Raw genomic sequence first — 12,607 nt, forward strand, 5'->3', positions numbered from 1 at the left:
AGGTCCTCCTTTGTCTCCTCGGAGTCATGTCTGTGTGACACGCACTCATGCAAGCACACACACAACCCCTCTTACACGAGTGCATAATCACAATGAAGGGAAAGCATGGATAAGTGTATGTATGGATGTAGGGTGGTGCCTTATTGTACACATTCGAGCAGTCGACTGCTGCTGTCGTGTGAGTGTGAGTGAGAGAGTGTGCATGTGACTGACCGCGTGTGAGTGTGTGTGCGTGCGTGTGTGTGAAATGTTAAAGACGATGATGACCCTGTGGTCGCAGGCTGTTGACATCTGTAGAGGAATTATCAGACCTGGGCTGACCAGGCATCAATCACAGCAGTCAATAGGCGAGGGCAAGTTCATTCAGGTCAGCTCTCAGACGGCTTGGTGTGTGTGTGTGCACGTGTGTGTGTTCTGAGTTACTTACAATGGTTCCCGGTAGCAAAGGAACACACAGTCTGAGCTTTAAAGCTTTTTTCCACCGTGCAGAGAGCAGGCTGCAGTTCACCATAGGATAGATAGAGGGCGCTATGGACTCTGGTCAGCCCACCATTCAGCCCACCAATGTACTGTGGCCAGGGGAGAGAGAGAGGAACATTTCCATTGAAATTCTATCCATTTGTACGTTTGAAATATGAAATATGAAGTTAATTTCAAACGTAATTTAAGTGCCTTTGCAAGAAGGTCTCTTTTTATGTAGTGTTGTGTTGTCTCTCTTGTTGTGATGTGTGTTTTGTCCTATATTTGTATTTCATGTATTTTTATATTTAATCCCAGGCCCCGTCTCCGCAGGAGGCCTTTTGCCTTTCGGCAGGCCGTCATTGGAAATAACAATTTGTTCTTAGCTGACTTGCCTAGTTAAATAAAATGTTTTAAAAAATAAAAAAAATAAATGACCCATAAAATTGGTGAATAAAATATGTACAAAAGGTCCTTATAACAACTGACACCGCTTTACCGATAGCAGACGGACAGATTGTCCAACCGTCTCAAGCACGCGGACACGAACACCGTGTCCATGCCATGCGGTGGTGGAGGTGGGGAGTGAGAGAGCGAGGGGCTACAGTAAGTGGTCTAATGGCCTAGCAGCAGGTACAATTGTCACATGAAGGAAAGGGCCAATTTCAAAGCCCTCCTGCCTAGCCCTGATATAACAACCTCACTGCAGGACCCACGGGACAGACCCTGTCTCTCTCTCTCTGTGTGTGTGTGTGTGTGTGTGTGCGTGCGTGTGTGTCAGACAGAAAGACATCATTATATCTCTAGGTGGACAGTGTGTAACTGGGGGAAATTAAAGGGTAGACAGTCGGACGGAACACATATTATTAGATACAAACTACATTTCTAGGTGAGTTGTTTGGTTGTTTACTGCGCGCGCGTGTGTGTGTGTGTGTGTGTGTGTGTGTGTGTGTGTGTGTGTGTGTGTGTGTGTGTGTGTGTGTGTGTGTGTGTGTGTGTGTGTGTGTGTGTGTGAGAGAGAGAGAGAGTGGGCCGAGATAACAGTGACAACACACTGGGGCATAAAACAATATGGAGATAGCAAACACATCAAAATACAGCTAAACGATAAGTAGACAAGGGAGTACAGTCTGTGTATACAGTATAATACATATCAGAATATACAGGGAGTACAGTCTGTGTATACAGTATAATACATATCAGAATATACAGGGAGTACAGTCTGTGTATACAGTATAATACATATCAGAATATACAGGGAGTACAGTCTGTGTATACAGTATAATACATATCAGAATATACAGGGAGTACAGTCTGTGTATACAGTATAATACATATCAGAATATACAGGGAGTACAGTCTGTGTATACAGTATAATACATATCAGAATATACAGGGAGTACAGTCTGTGTATACAGTATAATACATATCAGAATATACAGGGAGTACAGTCTGTGTATACAGTATAATACATATCAGAATATACAGGGAGTACAGTCTGTGTATACAGTATAATACATATCAGAATATACAGGGAGTACAGTCTGTGTATACAGTATAATACATATCAGAATATACAGGGAGTACAGTCTGTGTATACAGTATAATACATATCAGAATATACAGGGAGTACAGTCTGTGTATACAGTATAATACATATCAGAATATACAGATATACAAAACAATGTCCGGAACATAATAATGTACATTTCCAAATGACACAAACTGAAAAGTAAAATAATAGTAACACAATGTAATGGAATAACAGTAGTAATTTTTATATTTATATATATAGAGAGAGAGAGAGAGAGAGAGAGAGAGACAGAGAGAGAATTATGATTGAACAAAAAAAATGACTTTGATGATTTTTTAACATAATACAAGGGTTAAGTCGATAGATAGTGAGAATTTAGAAGTAATATGGCTGCCAAATGGTATATCACAGCTAGATATACAGCGCCTTCAGAAAGTATTTGCACCCCTTGACTGTTTCCACATTTTGTTGTGTTACAACCTGAATTGAAAATGGAATCAATTGAGATGTTACTGTCACTGGCTTACACACATAATACACCCCATAATGTCAAAGTGGAATTACGTTTTCCTCTTTTTATTTTACACATTTATTAAAAGTTTAAAGCTGAAATGTCTTCAGCCAATAATTATTCAACTCTATTAACTAGTAATACAAGTTGCATGGACTCACTCTGTGTGCAATAATAGTGTTGAACATTAATGACCACCTCATCTCTGTACCCCACACATACAATTACTGTATCTGTATGGTCCCTCAGTCGAGCAAGTGAATTTCAAACACATATTCAACTACAAAGACCAGGGAGGTTTTCCAATGCATCGTAAACAAGGGCGCCTATTGGTAGATGGGTAAAAAAAAGCAGACATTGAATATCCATTTCAGCATGGTGAAGTTAGTAACTCAGTTGCCGGTAGGAAGGAAACTGCTCAGGGATTTCTCCATGAGGCCCATGGTGACATTAAAACAGTTGCCGAGTTGAATGGCTGTGATAGGAGGAAACTGAGGATGGATCAACAACATTGTAGTTAGTCCACAATACTAACCTAATTGAAAAGAAGGAAGCCTTTACAGAATACAAATATTCCAAAACATACATCCTGTTCGCAACAAGCAATTCACTTTTTGGCCTGAATAGAAAGTGTTATGTTTGGGGCAAATCCAACACATTACTAAGTATCACACAAGCAAAGTAGTGGCCGAATCATGTTATGGGTGTGCTTGTAATTGTTAAAGATTGGAGAGTTTTTCAGGATAAAAAAAAAGCTTGAGGAATTTTGAAAAAATCATATTGGGCAATTGTTGCACAATCCAGGTGTGGAAAGCTCTTAGAGACTTACCCAGAAAGATTCAACGCTGTAATCACTGCCAAAGTTGCATCTACAAAGTATTGACTCAAGGGTGCTTTACAACTTGATTGGTGGTAAATTCAATTAACTGGACATGATTTGGAAAGGCACACATACCTGTCTATATAACATCCCACAGTTGACAATGCATGTCACAACCTAAACCAAGCCATGAGGTTGAAGGAATTCTCCAAACAGCTCTGAGACAGGATTGTGTCGAGGCACAGATCTGGGGAAGGGTACCAAAACATTTCTGCAACATTGAATGTTCCCAAGAACACAGTGGCCTCCATCATTCTTAAATGGTAGAAGTTTGAATCCACCAAGACTCTTCCTGGAGCTGGCCAGCCGGCCAAACTGAGCAATCTGGGGAGAAGGGCCATGGTCAGGGAGGTGACCAAGAACCCGATGGTCACTCTGACAGAGCTCTAGAGTTCCTTTGTGGAGATGGGAGAACCTTCCAGAAGAACAACCATCTCTGCAGCACTCCACCAATCAGGCCTTTATGGTAGAGTGGCCAGAAATAAGCCACTCCTCAGTAAAAGACACATGACATACCCCTAAAAGCACCGAAAGGACTCCCAGACCATGAGAAACAAGATTCTTTGGTCTGATGAAACAAAGATTGAACTCTTTGACCTGGATGCCAAGTGTCACATCTGGAGGAAACCTAGCACCTTCCCTACGGTGAAGCATGGTGGTGGCAGCATCATGCTGTGGGGATGTTTTTCAGCAGCAGGGACTGGGACAGTAGTCGGGATCGAGGGAAAGATTAATGTAGCAAAGTATAGAGAGATCCTTGATGAAAACCTGCTCCATAGTGCTCAGGACCTCAGGCTGGGGCGAAGGTTCACCTTCCAACAGGACAACGACTCTAAGCACACAGCCACGACAAGTAGCTTCGGGACAAGCCCAACCAGAGCCCGGACTTGAACCCTTTGCAGCAGCGCTCCCCATCCATCCAGACAGAGCTTGAGAGGATCTGCGGAGTGGAATGTGAGAAACTCCCCAAATACAGGTGTGTGGACGCACACACCACCACCCATACAAACACCACACACACCACCACCCATACACACACCACACAAACCACCACCCATACACACACCACACACACCACCACCCAAGCTTGTAGCATCATATCCAAGAAGACTTGAGGCAGTAATCGCTGCCAAAGGTGTTTCAACAAAGTACCGTGTACACGCGCGCACACACACACATGCACACACACACAAACACACGCACACAGAGGGATTTATTGACTGCTGCTGATATGTGATATGCTTTAGGGCATTAAGGTACCTTTTAGTCAGGTATTTGTAGATGGAATGGAACCGTTCGGAGTCTTATCTCTCCCTGTAATTAGGACTTCACCGACCTGATATCAGTTATACAGCTCTCTTTCTAGCTCGGCGGTTGTATTCGGCACGTCTGACAAATAAATAAATTGTATTTGATTAAGGTAAAAATCTACTCATGACATCTGATTCATTTGTAATTGACCAACGGCATTTAAGTACAGAGTAAATATACCTGTAACATTACTATAACTTCTTTGGACCTAACATGATCATCATCTAGTATTCCTAGATACACGGTAGAATGGTTGTACAGTACTAATGGGTACACAAATACCTTGTTCCACCCCCCACATGTAATGCATTTTACCAAACCTGCTGATAAGCCTGTTCAAATATGTTTTAACACAGAAACGTCAAAATCTCAAGGAAGCTTTGTTCTAACATGAAGTCACCTCCTACCCTGTCACCTCCCACCCTGTCGCCTCCCACCCTGTCGCCTCCCAACCTGTCGCCTCCCACCCTGTCGCCTCCCAACCTGCCGCCTCCCACCCTGTCGCTTCCCACCCTGCCGCCTCCCACCCTGTCGCCTCCCACCCTGCCACCTCCCACCCTGTCACCTCCCAGCCTGTCACCTCCCACCCTGTCAACTCCCAACCTGTCGCCTCCCACCCTGCCGCCTCCCACCCTGCCGCCTCCAACCCTGCCGCCTCCCACCCTGTCGCCTCCCACCCTGCCGCCTCCCACCCTGTCGCCTCCCACCCTGTCGCCTCCCAACCTGTCGCCTCCCACCCTGCCGCCTCCCACCCTGCCACCTCCCACCCTGTCACCTCCCACCCTGCCTCCTCCCACCCTGCCACCTCCCACCCTGCCGCCTCCCACCCTGCCACCTCCCACCCTGCCACCTCCCACCCTGTCACCTCCCACCCTGCCACCTCCCACCCTGCCACCTCCCACCCTGTGACCTCCCACCCTGCCACCTCCCACCCTGTCCACTCCCACCCTGTCGCCTCCCACCCTGCCGCCTCCCACCCTGCCGCCTCCCACCCTGTCACCTCCCAGCCTGTCACCTCCCACCCTGTCACCTCCCAACCTGTCGCCTCCCAACCTGTCGCCTCCCACCCTGCCGCCTCCCACCCTGCCACCTCCCACCCTGTCACCTCCCACCCTGCCTCCTCCCACCCTGCCACCTCCCACCCTGCCGCCTCCCACCCTGCCACCTCCCACCCTGCCACCTCCCACCCTGTCACCTCCCACCCTGCCACCTCCCACCCTGCCACCTCCCACCCTGTGACCTCCCACCCTGCCACCTCCCACCCTGTCCACTCCCACCCTGTCGCCTCCCACCCTGCCGCCTCCCACCCTGCCGCCTCCCACCCTGCCACCTACCACCCTGTCACCTCCCAGCCTGTCACCTCCCACCCTGTCACCTCCCAACCTGTCGCCTCCCAACCTGTCGCCTCCCACCCTGCCGCCTCCCAACCTGTCGCCTCCCACCCTGCCACCTCCCACCCTGTCACGTCCCAACCTGTCGCCTCCCACCCTGCCACCTCCCAACCTGTCACCTCCCACCCTGCCACCTCCCACCCTGCCACCTCCCACCCTGCCACCTCCCACCCTGTGACCTCCCACCCTGCCACCTCCCACCCTGCCACCTCCCACCCTGTCACCTCCCAACCTGTCGCCTCCCACCCTGCCACCTCCCACTATCAGACCCTTGAGGAAATGGTTGATAGCTGATTATGTTTCTGTTGAAAGGGAGCACTTCTAGAAAGCAATATACTTGTTTTAGAGCATGAAAAAATGTGCACAGTGATTAGATGATTACACTCAATGAACAGTTAATAACTGAATGTACGTACACCAACGCGAGGTGAACCAGACATGTCAAATCAATTCAATTCTTTTCAAATCAAAGACGTGAATTTGTCAGAAGCGTGGAATACGACAGCTGGCCATGCTGCTGTTCCAGTTTCAACTGACCTGAGCCCTAGGACCATGCCCCAGGACTACCTGACATGATGACTCCTTGCTGTCCCCAGTCCACCTGGCCATGCTGCTGCTCCAGTTTCAACTTCCACCTGACTGTGCTGCTGCTCCAGTTTCAACTGTTCTGCCTTATTATTATTCGACCATGGTGGTCATTTATGAACATTTGAACATCTTGGCCATGTTCTGTTATAATCTCCACCCGGCACAGCCAGAAGAGGACTGGCCACCCCACATAGCCTGGTTCCTCTCTAGGTTTCTTCCTAGGTATTGGCCTTTCTAGGGAGTTTTTCCTAGCCACCGTGCTTCTACACCTGCATTGCTTGCTGTTTGGGGTTTTAGGCTGGGTTTCTGTACAGCACTTTGAGATATCAGCTGATGTACGAAGGGCTATATAAATAAATTTGATTTGATTTGATTTGATTTGACCGCTGTAGGTAGACCTTACAGGGAAATCGACAGGTGTAGGTAGACCTTACAGGGAAATCGACAGGTGTAGGTAGACCTTACAGGGAAATCAACAGGTGTAGGTAGACCTTACAGGGAAATCGACAGGTGTAGGTAGACCTTACAGGGAAATCGACAGGTGTAGGTAGACCTTACAGGAAAATGCTTCCTTATACGCCCTTAACCAACAAATGTACAGTATATCTACCGTAGTCTACTCTATACTCTATGGTCACTTCAAGCAAGGCTTAGCAGAGAGGTGACAAATCCTAAAAGCTAAAGTGAATCTCCTCCTGTCTCTCTGGGTGTCATATTGTATCCACAGGCAGGCATCTCTCCACACACCTTTCCTTTCCCACGCCTCCTAAGGACCTGGTGCCAACTTTCCATCTGTCTACGTCCTCCCCTGATTGGGTCGGGTCGACGACGAGGGCCCCTGGCCCATCTGGTGTGAGTGTGAATGTGTGGATGTATGGGTGTGTGTGTGTGTGCGTGTGTGTGTGTGTGTGTGTGTGTGTGTGTGTGTGTGTGTGTGTGTGTGTGTGTGTGTGTGTGTGTGTGTGTGTGTGTGTGTGTGTGTGTGTGTGTGTGTGTGTGTGTGGATGTATGGGTGGTGGTGTGTGCGTCCACCTGATGAGCTCCAGAGAGAGAGGGGGATGTGAGAGGACAGAAAGGCCCAGGCCGGAGCAGCAGCTGCTGGGTAAATCTGCTGGGTTTAGGGGGGCTTTCTGGAGCCTGTCACCGCCATCAGTAACCTTTGGTGGAGGGCTCAAACACACACACACACACGATAATATGTGTGTGAATCTGTAAGTGGGACACTGGGGCATGTGATCGAAGTCTACGGAACGTCCTTCTGACAACACGTGGAGGTCAGAGGGATTCTCACTGCCCTGCATGGATAGGTGTGTGTGTCTGTATGTGTGTGTGTCTGTATGTGTGTGTGTGAGGCCTGAAAAAGCAGGGACGTTGGCCGATCATAACTGTTCCCAAGCTCTAGCTGAAGGAAAACTAGCCTGGTGCTGAAGTGTGTGTGTGTGTGTTATCTCTCTGAATTACCACATACCCAATGGTCAATGGACTGTGTGTGTTTATACATACCAATGACAACTGGCTAGGACACACAGACATACAGACACACACACACACACAAGCGAGTGTTAGCCCTGAGGCCTTGTTGACCTCCTATCTCCCTGTCCATCCCTTGTGACCTCATCAAAAGAGGACAGGACAGAAGTAGAGCGTTGGGCGGGACGGTGAGCTGCGACTGCTGACCTCATCAAAAGTGGACGGCCAGGGCAGCGGGGCAGGCTGGAGGAGTGGACGTGACCCCATCACAAGGGGACGTGGTGCAGGGGTGGGTCAGCGCTGCCTTCCACTGATCATCTCCCTATAGAATGATAGAATAGAATGATATGCTTCTCTAATCTATTTTCTTTTATTCTATTCTATTCCGGGACTCGTTAAGGCGTTAAGTTTGCAATTTCGTCACGTAGAAACTGGCGCACGGGCATTTCTCAGCCGTAACGCCTTGTTCTGCAAGTTACCTGTCTTATATCAGCTCGCTTGCGCTCAGATGGGAGGGGTGGAAATATTTGAGGTGTCCTTAATAACATGATCCAAAGTGTTAATTAATTTCAGGCAGCGCAGATGGAGATATTTAAGGCCAAACAAAAGCTGTTCTTAGCGGTAAAGCAGTTGATTATGACATGAATTTGGGCACTGCCCATACGCACATGGAAAATGTGGTTTTGGTGCCTGTGTACTTCGTATTTTGAAACATAAAAAACTTACGTTTTTCCCATTTTGTTCAATTTGATTAAAAAAAACAAGCATTCATCCTCTCAAATAATACTTTTTTTTTTGTCTGCCCAATGCGGTCGCAAAAGAAGTCAAGGCTGTCGATAAAGGGTTTGGCTCCTGAAACCGCTTGGAAATACATCTTAATCACCAAAGCTTTATTCAAATATCAAGTTTGAGAGGAGTAAAACAGTGAGCTGACAGTCCATTTTTTTGATCTATTCATTGTAGGCAGGCCCACATCATTTCAGCCGTGCAGGATGCCCATCATGCTGATCGTGAAACGAGAGACGAGAACCTCGGTGAATACCCGGTGAACCTCGTATTTAAAAGTTATCTGTAACCTGTAAAAATGGCTCGTTTTCTGGTTCACATGTTCAAAACCCAAGCTCTGCCTTAGTCCTACCACAACGAAGGCTGGTTCAACAGCAATGACTTTGCACTTTTTATACTGCCGATTTTATGATATCATTACATTTTTACATGTATTTATACTTGTATTTATTCTTGCCTGTTTTTCATCAAATGTTATTACAACCAAACGTATTATAATGGTTCACCTTCCTGGTATTATGGTGACAACGTCCGTGGGGCGCTTGCAATGCAACTTCTGGAGACGTGTGAATGCGATCTGATCTGTAAAGAAGGTTCTGCATATGTTCCTCAAATACAGGCATATTTGGGAGCAGTATAACAGTGAGTAGTGGACATTCTCCCTTTCTACTGTCCAACTACAGTGAAACGTTTGGATGTGCTTAAAACCCTCCATGGTCAGTGATGTTATGATGCTACATGCCCACGGGAGAAATGAAGTTTATTTTTCTATGTTGCTGTTTCGTTTAGTTTAGAATTTGATTAAAATTCTTTACAAAAAAATGTTTAGGCCTTATCAATCATTTATTTCATCTTGCTTACTGAAAATATTTGTCATGTCCATGCTCAGCCATAATGCAATTTACAGTAGGCCTAGCCCCTATATCAGTGTAAATGCTATTTAAGCCATGCAATTACTGAGAACAATGTGGACTGCAAATGGGTTCACGTTAATATATTTAGCTAAGATAGTTCTACATTTTGTTACTTTGTTTCTGTAAGTCATTCAACAAACGAAAACGGACTAACATTGGAATTGGAGTTGATTGAATTGACACTGAACTCATCACAAAGTTAAAAACAGAAGATGTCAAAGATTGAATTACAATGAATTCTGTCATCATGGTGTGTGTGTGTGTGTGTGTGTGTGTGTGTGTGTGTGTGTGTGTGTGTGTGTGTGTGTGTGTGTTTCAGTCCAGACTAGCACTAGTGTACACACAGCTCCTCAGGCGTGGGGAAAGAATCTCAATCATTTCAGTCTAGCCTTTTGGGATGGTGTGTGTGTGTGTGTGTGTGTGTGTGTGTGTGTGTGTGTGTGTGTGTGTGTGTGTGTGTGTGTGTGTGTGTGTGTGTGTCTGTGTATGTGTTAGTGTGTGTGTGTGTGTGTGTGTGTGTGTGTGTGTGTGTGTGTGTGTGTGTGTGTGTGTGTGTGTGTGTGTGTGTGTGTGTGTGTGTGTGTGTGTGTGTGTGTGTCTGTGTATGTGTTAGTGTGTGTGTGTGTGTGTGTGTGTGTGTGTGTGTGTGTGTGTGTGTGTGTGTGTGTGTGTGTGTGTGTGTGTGTGTGTGTGTGTGTGTGTGTGTGTGCTCTGAACATGGCAAACCATTGGGCCGTGGAAAGACACCATCACTTCTACGGGATTTTCTAACCTGACATACACACACTAACACACACACTAACACACACACACACTAACACACACACACACACTAACACACACACACACTAACACACACACACACTAACACACACACAAACGGACACGTAGACAACACACCCACAGCCAGGGGCCTCAGAGCTCCCAGTGGTTGATGCCTCAGACAAATAGACCGAGACAGAGAAAGAGAGAGAGAGAGAGACAGAGAGAGAGATACACAGAGAGAGAGATACAGAGAGAGAGAGGGAGAGAGAGATACAAAGAGAGAGAGAGATACACAGAGAGAGAGATACACAGAGAGAAATATTCAGAGAGCAACGCAAGAGAACGAGACCTTGGACCTTCACCAGTCCACCTCTAACCTGACTTTATCACCTGTGTGCAGCTGGCAGAGGGCTCCTGAGGTAACGCACAGGGAACAAGAGCCTCTGTACTGTGTTCATGATTCATAATGGATGTACAGTATATTTTTGTTGACAGTATAGTATAGCTACACAAGGCAACTCAACTCTGCTGTTCCAGCAAGTAAAGAAAATACCATATGGGGGAAATAAACGTGTGTGTTTGTGTGTTTTATTATTTACTCTAATTATTCTCTCCTGGGAGGATCAAAAGGCCTTCTAAAAAGCCTTACATTCAAAGATGTGTGAAAATATACCAATGGAAGGAACAAAAGTAATTCCCCAAAATCAAACGTGTTACAATATGTTTGGAAATATCGCCACTGGCAATGGTAATGGCTCAGGTGTAAACTCTTGAAAATAATCCAAAATAATTAATTGACTTACTATGACAATCTGGTCAGTCAAACGAAGAGTTCTTCAGAGAGAGATGGAACTAGTTTAAGTTCTCCAACAATGTGTTTGAGGCTTTAGCTCAGTGGGCAAACATAGTCTAATGTAAAGCAGGTGACACAAGTTCAATACCTGGCCAGGTATACTCAGACACATACCACATCCCATTCCATCATCTCATTTGAAAAGAATACAATTTCCTTGCCCCTCATACACACCTACCCCTCTTCTCCTCTCTCTCTCAGGTTTGATAGCACATTTTCCCTCCCATAAATGAGAAAAGAGAAGTAATTATGTTGTCTGTGTCTCTGCTGGGGTGCTGGGTTTGTAAAGGAGTCCAATAGGTGAGAGGATACGCTGCCTGTAATTATGTTGGTTTGAAACAGAACATGAGTGGCCTATCCCAGAGGGATTAGGCCCCAGCTCTACTCTCTGTTAATGCAACACAAATGTATGCCAGGGAAAGAAAACACACGCACGCACACACGCACGCACGCACACACACACACACACACACACACACACACACACACACACACACACACACACACACACACACACACACACACACACACACACACACACACACACACACACACACACACACACACACACACACACACACACACACACACACACACACACACACCCCAACGCCCAATTTATTCAACTACCGCACAAGCCAAGTGAATAATTCCACTAATAATAAAGATTGGAGGAAGCAGAGAGGGAGGGAGGGAGGGAGGGAGGGAGGGAGGGAGGGAGGGAGGGAGGGAGGGAGGGAGGGAGGGAGGGAGGGAGGGAGGGAGGGAGGGAGGGAGGGAGGGAGGGAGGGAGGGAGCCTACAGTAATAAGAGAGGATCAGTCGAGAGGTTCTCAAGGACAACAGAAAAGGAAGTTTATGTAGTTAAATCAAATTAATGGGTTTGGCTGCTGCGTGGTGTGTTTGTGTGTTTGATTTGCCAGGCGTGTGTGTGTCTGTGCCTGCATGTCTCACTGTGTATGTGTGTCTGTGCCTGCATGTCTCACTGTGTGTGTGTCTGTGCCTGCATGACTCCCTGTGTGTGTGTGTGTCTGTGCCTGCATGTCTCACTGTGTGTGTGTCTGTGCCTGCATGTCTCACTGTGTGTGTGTCTGTGCCTGCATGACTCCCTGTGTGTGTGTGTGTGTCTGTGCCTGCATGTCTCAC

The sequence above is a fragment of the Oncorhynchus kisutch genome, linkage group LG14, assembly GCF_002021735.2.
Source record: "Oncorhynchus kisutch isolate 150728-3 linkage group LG14, Okis_V2, whole genome shotgun sequence".
In the NCBI taxonomy this organism is placed as follows: Eukaryota; Metazoa; Chordata; class Actinopteri; order Salmoniformes; family Salmonidae; genus Oncorhynchus; species Oncorhynchus kisutch.